Genomic DNA, 11,458 nt, shown 5'->3' with positions numbered 1-11,458 from the left:
TCCTTTTGCACAATTATGGAAGCCAGTCACCCAGCCTCCCAGAAGAAATTGCACAATCTTCTCTATCAGTTCCCCAAGTATGTGCTATGTCATTCCTCGAATTTGCTTTGGTTTTCGCTGACAGATTTCTTGCCATGCATGTTTCTTGTCTCCAGATATTTCAGTTGTTCATCCGCCTCTTAGCATTATAGTATCAATGGCTTCCAAGAGAGCGGGATCATAGGACACTGATAGAAAGGCAGCTGGAGCAACAGTTGAGTGAGTGTCCTCTAGTCTACCGGTCTATGAAGATACAATGTTATTTCTAGACAATGACATCAAGATGAAGTGGCAAGAGGTCAATGAACCATTTGCAGGAACTTTTGAGGAAGACCTCAAAGACCATCAGGTGTATGTGAACATTCACAAGTTCAGCTTGTACGGGATTGCATGCAAATACCTCGTGTTCCCATGCGCGGATATGATACACTCAATCGTCTCTCACACTGATCCCAAGATGATGACCTTGAGAAATGTTAGCGGGATGAAGCTTGCAACCTTTTGGGCACGATATTATGATGAGACGTATCAGATGTCAGAGATTGTGACTCCCTTCAGCTTACCCAACAACAGTGCTAACTCCAAAGACATTTTGAAGAACTAGGTAAAGGAGCCGATTGATTCAGGTTGACACCCAACCAAATCTATAAGATGAAGATACTGCAAAAGGTGTATCTGTACTTGGCCATATTTTCATGTTGATTGTTTAGCCAAGAAAGCACGGAAACCTTGCCACAGAGTTGGGTGATCGCGCTGGACCAATTGACTAGAGAAGGAAAACCATGTAACTGGTCTAGCATGTTGGCTCATCAGCTGAAGGAATAGGTAATGAAAGCTCGACAGTCACCTAAAGGTATGCATGTAGATATCTACATGTTCGCCTACGTCTTAGATGCAATCTGTGCCAACAAGAATTCTCGGGCTTGGAGTGGGCTTGGTCACCAGCGGAGACTGCTGTGAACACATATTTCAAGTTGTTATCCGAATGCAGCTTCATAGGAGTAATCACACGGTTGTCTGATCATTTTGTCACCCAATTTTACAAGATGATATTCAAATAGGATCTACCCTACATGTCGAGGGAACCAATGGAGGCACTAATAGACATTGCTGATTGGTATGCCTCACCATCCGACACCGTCATCTGAATGTTCAGCGCGGAGAAGCCTCTGCATGTTCTACCAAAGTTTTCCTTCGACATACTTGTCATGCAGGAAGTAGCATATCACATCCCGACAAGAATGACAGCTAGACTGCACCAGAAGAAGAAGGCACCTTGGCCCGCTCTTTCGTTGCAGATTGGGTTATATGAGATCCAGAGTATTAATCAAGTGGATGTCGAAGCAGAACTGATGAAGAAGTATCCATTCAAACTTCGAAGTTAGAACCCATATGATCCACATTGCATTGTGAAAGATCATTGCATGAGAGTTCATTTCAACTGGATCCGCAAGGCATTTCATTGGGCCGAGGAGGACCCATGGAGATATTGCTACAGTTTCTCCATACCCAATGAATAGGTCGGCTTCGCTGTGGAATGGATAGCGAAGCAACATGAAGCAACATCCTAGAGAACACCAACACCAGCACTAGCAATAGAAGCAGAGGCAAGCATACTAGTGAAAGACAAGGGTAAAAGGAAGATTATCGATCGCATGGAGGAGGAAAAAAGCTGCAAGTTTCGAGAATATCTACTTGTAGAGAAAGAAGCTATGGCTATAGAGGAAAAGAGGCACCAACGCAACAAGCAGATCGCGTGAAGGCATAAAGATAAGAGAAGAATGGAAGAAGCAGAGAAGGAGTTGCATGAGTTGAAGGAGCAACTCCGGAAGGAACAAGAGCTATGCAAACAGAAGAGGGAAGTGCAACAACAACAGATATAGCAGGGGGCGCAACATGTGCAAACAAATGAAACAGTGCCCATACAGGTAGTGGACTTATCAGATCAGTTAGCATCAGGCAGATAGGGTGAACCATCGCAGGAGCAAAACTTTACTCATGAGATAGAGCAAGCACTTCAATAGTTGGATGCAAACATGGAGCAACAGGAGTTGGAAGAGGACATTGGACTCATGTCTCACCACCAAGAGGTCAACTCACCCCCTTCACCGCATCCAGATGATGAGCAAGTCTCAAGTGACCAAGGAGGCATTGAGATCCTTGGTAATCAGTCGGAAGGAGAGATGCACAACATCTCATTCGACGAATCTCAACATAGAGTTGTGCAGTCTCGCAGAGTGTTAAATCCAAAGGATCATACATCTCCTATGCAAGTTGAGGAACGAGTGATCGTGAATTATGTGTGCAAACATCTAGCAGCCTTGGCTTATGCAACCAGAGTGTATGCCGAAGCCACTAGCTCAAGTGTTCACTTTCTGATAGCTGAGAATGAGCGAATGGCTAAGGAACTTCAAACGGCCAAGCAAGGAGGAGAGTTGGTGACAATGTCCGCCTGAGCTGAACTGAAGAAGGCAACACTAGATGGAGTATTGTCCCTTGACACAATTATGTGAACGTTGTACTCCAAGTTGGGTACCGTGCATAAGGCATTCGTCCATCTCAGTGGATGGCAACAGCGATGTGCGAGAAGAGCACGTATCTTGACGAACTTGCATACTGTTGTTGATGACATGCAAACATGGACGATGAAATACAAGGGAGCCCCGCTTCACTTGCCTAAGATGATGAGGGCCAATGCGGTCAAGCTGAAGGCACATATCCAAAGTCAGATCCAGAACTATGAAGAGATCCCGCAGCTCATCACTAGCATACAGGCTTCCCATGCATGATTATTCAAGAGTATGGATGTTGTGGTGTGCACACATGCAATCCCATCTATTGTAACTCTCACCTAGGCGAAGACAAAGGCACATGTCTGACTAGAGCTTAACTCGTACTTCAACGAGTTGATGCACATTGCCACTAGCCGAGACTTTTCCATCAGTGCAAACTTCATGCACAAGTATGTTGCTGGTCTGACAGCATTGAAGAAAATGATGCGCATGCTTTTATATGAGTTGGACAGAGGAACCCGAGAAGTGTACCCAGATTCTATGGAAGCAAGAGTCAAGTTCCAGACAGATGTCACAGCAAAGCACACAGACACCATCAAGGACTACCGATCTTGGCATCAGTATGTTACTATCAATCAGCATGAGAATGTTGAGGAGTTGGACTTCGATGGTTGTCTAAGTTAGAGTGATGTCTAGCATGGCTTGCTCAAGCCATTTTTGTTTCACATGGGTACATGTTCATTATAATGTAATGTCTTGTCAAGTGTAAGTCTAGTGTCAATAGTTGGGTGTAACAATCATAGAGTAGATGAAGAGTCATGAGGGTAGTTGAACTGTCACAAAGGGGAATGTCAAGGGTCACCCCACCCTTTGCTATAAATAGTTCCTCATAACTCATTGTAGGGGCTTTTGGTCAGCCAAGCTTCCGATAAGGCTATCTTGGAGAGAGCTTGGACAGTATTGTAATGAGCCTTAGCTTCTCCACTGCGCAGAGCTAGTACATCTCTTTGGAGGAGCAGGAGGTTGTGGCTATAACGTTCCACTATTGGGACTAGTGGTTGGACATGGATGTATTGTATGACTAGAACTTACACTTCTTAATATAACAAGAGCCAACACGTTTCATGCATATGTTGTATTGTATTCTATGCTATCTGGTTTACTCTAAATGATATATGTATTTTCTTTCTTACGTATACATGTATAGACTATTTTGTATAAGTATATATGAATCTTTTTGAAATGTGTTATTGGTTTAACCATCACTTTGGATTGCTCGCTAACTTGCCTTCCAAGTTGTGATGCATCTTTGCTCATGTGTTTCCTTCTTAACTGTGTGCTATCATAGGTTACCAAGGGGCGCACTCATCTCAACCCCCGTGTGTTAGAACCTCTCATGCACCTTCCTTGACTCACTGTTGCTGTCACACCCTTGCTACCAACAGAGTTATCTTACCTTCCTCTGTGTGAAATCGCGGTCAAGGCATTATTGTATGACCCATTGTTGGGACTCCTACACCAAATGGTTTGAGGTCTAATTAGGACTTCTTACCGGGGAGATCCCCTGACATGTTGGCGGGTCTAGCACCATCAACAGGTTGTGAGTCCATTGAGTTGTCATATGCATTTTGTTCCATAACTTCCATCTTCATACTCGGTTAATCCTCGGGATGATACTGTCTTGTGTTCTTCTATTCTAGACTCTACACTTGTTGTGAATGAGGATCAAACCATTGATAGAGTTGGTTGTACACAACCAACATGCGTTGTCATTCATGAAGAGTATGACTGCGAACTTGAGCATCAACACTCGGTGAAGGATGACTCCCTTCCATCCGAGCCCCCTCCGTTCTTTCCTAACATTTTTGGTGAACTTTCCATCCATGATTTCACATGTGTATCTCCATCTACGGATGCACCCATCGTTGATCACTCGTAGGACACACCAATATCAGTCCATCATTCGACAATGGAGAGGATGAATTAGTCATTGAAAATACACTTGATTTTTCATCTTCTTTTTCCGAAAACACAGAGGATGAATTTGTTCTCTTCTCATCTACACCTCTGTTTGATTCATCAGATCATGAGGATGCCGATGAAATCATTGATTTTTCTTATCATGGCTGTTGTGATCCATTTACTCCCATATTCGATCACAATCATGATTCTATCACAGTTGATTTTTCAAAGCCATCGGTTTATGATGATCTATCTGACGATGAAGTCGAAACCCCCCAGACTGTCGAGGCACTTCAGCTCGAGCTAATGGTTATGTCAGGCCCTCGCTATCCTGAGGTTGGTTTCACTTCCGATCAGGAAATTGTTCAATCACCTGAGGCTCCTCATCACTCATCTATATGCATTGAAGATCAATCTCACACACAGATCATGCTTCCTCCACTTGAACTGCACGATCCCATCGCTCATGCATTGGAGGAATCTTACATTGCAAGCACACGTGCATGACGCAAGTTGTCTTTATTTCTTTCATTTGCTTACATGTCATAGTCAAGAGTATGCGTATGCTTCAAAGTTGCATGCAATGTCACACAACACGGTGACAAGTCCACGGACCACATGTCATGCACTTGCAATCACTTATGTCCTGTGGGAACTTTGAGACATGAAGTGTGTTTTTCCTCATTGTTATATTTTTCTTGTTTGCTGGTTTGCAAGACTGGGTTGCTCGCAGACCAAGCCTTCACTAATATGGGTCAACCAATGTCGGGCAGCTTTCAAGCATAATTATAGAGACACGTAAGTGCTTGATCTATCTATTTAGGGTCCGCAAAGGAAGATCCGAGACTTTCACAAAGGCTTTAGGGACGAATAAGAGACGTACTTTGATAAGCCCTAAAGGGTTTATCAGTCTACGTAAAGTTTAGGGACGAATAAGAGACGTACTTTGATAAGCCCTAAAGGGCTTATCAGTCTACACAAAGGAAGGTTAGGGCATATAACTGACATCACAACCATCTCAGGGTGTGCAAACTTGGTTCCTGCATCCCCCCATCCTACTTCGGTTGAGACTTCAGTCCACGCTCCACAGATTGATGCCGAAAGGGCTAGTAGTTTAGGGATTTTCTTGGCTTCTTAACATTGAACCTGGGTTAGGGCCCATCAAGCTAACACTGCTGCCTAGGATTGCACAATTCCTAGGCTGAGCAACCCTGCTAGGAGGAATTGCGCAATTTTGAAGCCCATCTGCTGCCAGAATGAATTGCACAATTTCTAGAGGGAAGACTATTTGCCCTCCACAATTGCGTAATTTCTTGAGGGAGTTTCTCAGCTTGCAACTGGACCAAGTCCAGAGAAACAGTCAGTGAGGGGAATGCATCAAGCTTTGATAGACAGGCTTTCTTTCTGCAATAAAATCACTAAAGCTTGGGTACTTGACAAAGCAAGACATGCTGTTGTGAAAGGTTGGTAGGGAGGCTCCAAAACGAAGCTAAGGAAAAATTTTGGAGGGTGGTTGTAGCCTCTACAACACTTGGCAACACACTGGTAGAACTCCAGCTCTCTGAGTGAACCTTTTCTGTGAAAAACAAGTCTAACACCTCCGGAAGTATTGTTCAATTCTTAGTTCATCTTGGTTTCACACTAGCCTGATTGTAAGATGTAGCATCTTCCACGCTCTTGGTCGATTGACACACATTCCAAGCCAAGGAAACATAGTTGTTTCGATTGGGGTTGAGGGGTATATTGGTGCACAAGCAGTATAGTCGTCATAGTCTTAGTTTCATTTTTGGTGTTGCTCTGTTGCTAGCAAGCTTGGATAGTACCCCGGCAGAGTCATGCAGGAACTCAAGCATCACTTTGCTGCTAGCAAGCCTAGTCAGTACCCTGGTGGATTTACTTGCATCACCTCTCTGTGTAGGAAGCCTTTCTCTTCTTTCGCCTTATTCGTTTTTCATTTTTAAAATTTTCACTTTTTATTTTTTATTCTTATTTTCTCATAATTGTGCATAGAACTTATTCATTTCAGAGGTGGAAGAGGGATCTCGACTTATTAAGAGAAAAAGAGGTTGTTCCTTTAGAGAAGTAGTTTATTATATACCTCTAACATTATTGTTAAAGTTTTCCCCCTCACGTTACTCTACTTGACTGAGCTGACAAGGGTTAACCCAAAAACAACCGAATAGAGTAGGTGACACTAGTTAGCGTGCAAGCGTTTTGTTTTCGCCAAGGTTCACTTCGAACAATACATATTTTCCTTCGACGTATCATGGACTGAAAGTAACAAGTTCTTCATACAGAGGTAAGATGACAGATAACGAAGTAGAGATAGCAATACAAGGCCTCTTGTACTTTACCCAAATACATGGTTTCATGCGAAAGTAACCTACAAACAAAACAAGTAAACAAAACAAAAAAAAAAGCAAAGCAGAAGCAGAAGAAAATGTGAAAGCAAAACAAGCAAAGCAGGTAAGAAAACAAGCATGCAAGCAAACAACTGAAAGCAAAAACTACTCCTACTCCTAAGCTAACGGTGCATGGGCCTAATCACGTGAAGTGATATTTCCAATACAGCCACCGGCGCATTGGCTGACCCATGTTGGTGAAGGATTGGTACGCGAGCAACCCGGTTGTGTGAACCAACAAACAAGAAAGATATAACAATGAAGAAAAACACACTTCATGTCTCAAAGTGCCCACAGGACATAAGTGATTGCAAGTGCATGACATGTGGTCCGTGGACTTGTCACGGTGCTGTGTGACACTGCATGCAGCTTTGAAGCATAAGTGCTCGGAATGACTCATGGACTGGTTGGAGAGTGGGCACACACTTGGAGTTTGATAATACTTGGGTGGAATTCTCATGGCCAAGACTAAGAGGCAGACTTGGTGGAACCTTTAGTGGGGGATCTATGATGGAAGGGACTCATATGACTTGATGATATATATGGTTTGGGTGACTATGGGCACTAGACCTGTTTGAGACCTTGATGAAGATGACCAATGTTGTGATGGGTCTGTTAGGGCCTAAATCTACCTCAGGCTAAGAAAGGTAGGATCTAGGGTAACATCAAACCAAGATTAACCTGGTAGCTAGCCCTACCAGGTTGTGAGAGGGCTCTCTCCTGTCAATCTCAGTAAAAATATCAATGAGTCTTGAGATGACTTGAATGAAGACTGATTTTAGGCTAGGTATTTGTGCAAAAGGGCTTGATTGAATTTGATGATGTTTTGTTGGCTCAAATGGAAAGGCAGTTTTTGGGTCTTGGGAATAAGGCTCAGTTTTGTAGAGGTCTCAATGGGGAAAGGTAGGCAAGTGATTTGATACTTCAAATTGAATGAAATGGAAAGATTTAGACATGTGAGGAGTTGAAGAGGGCAAGAAAACCTCAAGGATCCTCTTCAAACAGATGAAAACATCAATAACTAAGCAAACCCTAGGTAGAGCACTACAATTTCAATGGATTCTACCTTTATCCTTGTTTGTTTTAGTTAAGAAGAAGTAAGAGAGATAATGGCATACATAAAACACATATAAACTTATAATTTACAGAAGGAAACACAATATCAAAGCAACATGCCACATGAATCCCATAGAGTGCTACAAACCACTGGTCTATTCCTTAGCCAAAACTGTTGAAATGAGTATACAATAAGCTCCAAGCTTTCCCAAAAGTCTAACCATGCTAATGACTGAAAAAACATAAGATATAGGCAAACAACAACTCATCCTAGCCTCCAGGGTTGAGCTCATGAGTTTAGGAGCTGTTCCAACTAATTCTAAACTGAGAACTACAAATTAGGCAGTGGAACAGTGTGCCTCTAAAAACTAGGGAACTGATTCATTCAGTTGTAAACTAACTTTTTATGGATGAATCTACCTCCATGAGTGAAAATTTGTCATAATTACATCAAGATCCATCAATTTACATTAAATCACATTATAAGTTTGACATTAAGAAAGAGAAAAGTCAAACTGTCAAGGAACTAGGCGAAAAACAAAGTATACTTGGTCAAACTGAGCAAAATTTCCCCTATGTGTCGCGCTGATTTCTCTATGCGTAGCGCCTATTTGTATCCTCTTTTGGAGGCCTTCCTGGGTCCAAATTTTCTCCAAGTGTGCTTGTTGGAAAGGTCTTCCTATCTACTTTCTAGAACAAGTGGAATTTTTGAATTTAGCCTCCATTTGCCTCTCCAAAACTGAGTTCTCCCAACACTTCTTCCTGTGTGTCAAAATAGGGGCAGTAAGGTCATTTTTTGAGTGTTTTTGACCTTTTTGAGGGCTCAAAACCTGTCAAAATTTCTTCGCCATTGGTAGGAAAGCATATTTTTTCATGAAAAAACCAAAAATGCTGATTTTTTGTCATTTGGAGGCCTCTATCAAAAGCGAGCGCCAGGTGGCGCAATGCATAGGGCAGAAATTTCTGTGTTTTAGCCCAAAATTTTCAAAAATGCAAAAAGTGTCCCAAATTTTTTGAAATTTGGGCTGAGTGCTCTCCATCAAGTGTTGTGTTGGGCCAAGGAAGCCTCAGCCAAGATCTGAAGTTTATCTTGCGCTTTTTGCCTTCAATTTTTCCTTCAAGCTCCTGATTCTAGCTTGGCACACCTTATTCCTTGACAAATAATGATATGCCATGTTTCTCAACATATTCTTCTCATTTATGGATTTCTCCAACCTCCTCTCTAAGTGGATATTATCTCTTTCAAGCCATGATTCTTGATCGGCATTGATTTCTTGCTCAAGTGATGTGAGCTTCACCTTCCTTCTTTTGGCAGTTTGGCGGTTTTCTCGTATGTTTTGCAACTCCATAATCGCTTGCTGATCCTCAAGCTGCTTGTTTCTTTGCTCTAGGTACTTTATTATCCACTTAGCTCTTTCTAAGTTGAGGGACAAAGCATTGATGTCCGCCTGTTTCTCTTGGATGACTTCTTTGAGATTTGAGCTTTGTGGGCCCAAATCAGTATCATCACCCTCAATGAGAATGAAATCAGTCTCCTACTCACCTGAAGGCCCCTCATCATGTAATGGCCTCTTTCCCTTGTCCTAAACCTGTTGTGTTGATGAAGGAAGTGAGACCCCTTCCACCACGGGTGGAGATAATACTCGCTTTGCTGCTGCAAACAATTGTCTAGTGCCCCTTTGATAGGTGACAAACACCGACACACTAGCGGTCTGTGTCTCATGACCTTCCTGCTGATGTGAAGGTCCACCTGTCTCATGAAAAGTCTCTAGAGGTACCTGAGGAGCTGTGAATAACTCATGAGAAATGAAATCCTCCCATGAGATGCCCTGCAAACCAAGCTGAAGCATGACCATAATTTTGATAAGAGCAAAATGGTATATACTGTTAAACTGCTGCTGAGGGGTCTTCTGTTGTACTAGTGTGGTCATCTTCTCAATATTTTGACACATGAAGTAGGGGAGATTCATCATTCTCACCCTGGTAAAGTGCATCAACAATCTGATATGATAAGCATATAGGTGAGAAAACTGGCCCTCACAGCTGAAATATTTCATTATGAGTTTCATCAAGGGAGCATATGAGTCTTTCAGGTACCGAAAGGGAAACACTCTGCTAAGTTGTCTCAAATAACCAGGCTTGATGTATGGTTCATAGTGTTCCCTGTCAATCTACTGCCTTTTATTCCACTGCTCTCCGACATTAGGAATGCCAGTTGCTAGAGAAATAGACTCCGGTGACAAGGTAAATGTCACACTAGCTAGAGTGGTTTGGCCATTATGTAGATGAAGCACAAACAACTGGGCCAACTCATGATGATATTGGACTCTAGCAACCATCTCACAGAACTCATAGTAGGATTGGTGTTGGAAGCATGTGATAGCAAGAGGGCAGGCCTGCAACTCAGCAAGTGTGGTAGGTTCCTCTCGTATATGTTTGCCACCCTTATGAGGTCTCCTTGGTGCATGTACCTCTGTAGGAGAGTCACTGTGTGTCTCTTCATCACAGTCATATGAAGGATTAGATTCCATGTTTGCTAGTGGGTGAGTTTTCTTGATGAGTAATAGGAGATTTATGGTGTTGTTTGATTTTCTGCCACCAAGGGAAAAAATATATGAGGGACTGTGGGGGAAGAGTGTATGAGGGGTTTTGGGAATGTTAGGATAGGATTTTTGTTTGGGAAATAGGGGATTAGGCAAAATATGTAAGCTTAGGGACAACAATTAGGGTTTATGGATTTGTAGTTAGGATTTGGGAAAATGGGAATTTGGGATAGGGATGACTGAATATGGGAGTTAGGAAATGGGTGGATAAGCTGAGGGGGGAGTGAAAAAATGAGGGAGTGATAGAACAAACTTGGTAGCAAAATGACAAGTACAAACCCTAGGCAATGGCTTTTGAGAAATTGCAAGGTATTAGGGTTTAAGCTTTTTCACACAACCACCATAAATTTTCAAGAAAAACTCCTTTACTAGCATGGAAGAGGGTTTAACTTACTTGCACACTGGAAGTTTTGAGCGGTTTTGGCAATTTGAGGGAGTTTTTGAGAGAATCGGGCTTGGCAGCTCTATCCACCACTCCTCAAACCCAATGCGCTGCGCCTCCTGTGTGCACCGCACCAATACAAATTAACACTGAAGATGGTGGCCCTATGTGCCGCGCCTCTTGTATGCGCCGCGCCTCTCACCCAGTGCACCGCGCCCACAATTTTACACAGTTTTTCTCCAAGTTCGCTCCCTTTGCTCAACACGACCTTCACTTTGCTCGATTTTTCTTCTTGGAATGCCAATGAGCTTTTGAATTGTAAAAAATGATTTATATACAAGTGCTTTTTAATTTTTGATTCATAAAACCCACTTTTAGAATGTTTGCAATGTGACTTTGTTTTTCACCTCTGTTTTTTGAGCAGTTTGCTTTATTTGAGCCTTTTGATGAACTGAATGACTTGATCTTTGTTTGCCTTGTAGGGGATGGAGCTACTGAAGC

This window comes from Pinus tabuliformis, chromosome 7 (genome assembly GCF_031772625.1).
Source record: "Pinus tabuliformis cultivar Carrire ecotype Pingquan chromosome 7, CPIR1, whole genome shotgun sequence".
Classification (NCBI taxonomy): domain Eukaryota; kingdom Viridiplantae; phylum Streptophyta; class Pinopsida; order Pinales; family Pinaceae; genus Pinus; species Pinus tabuliformis.
This window is presented reverse-complemented; position numbering follows the sequence as displayed.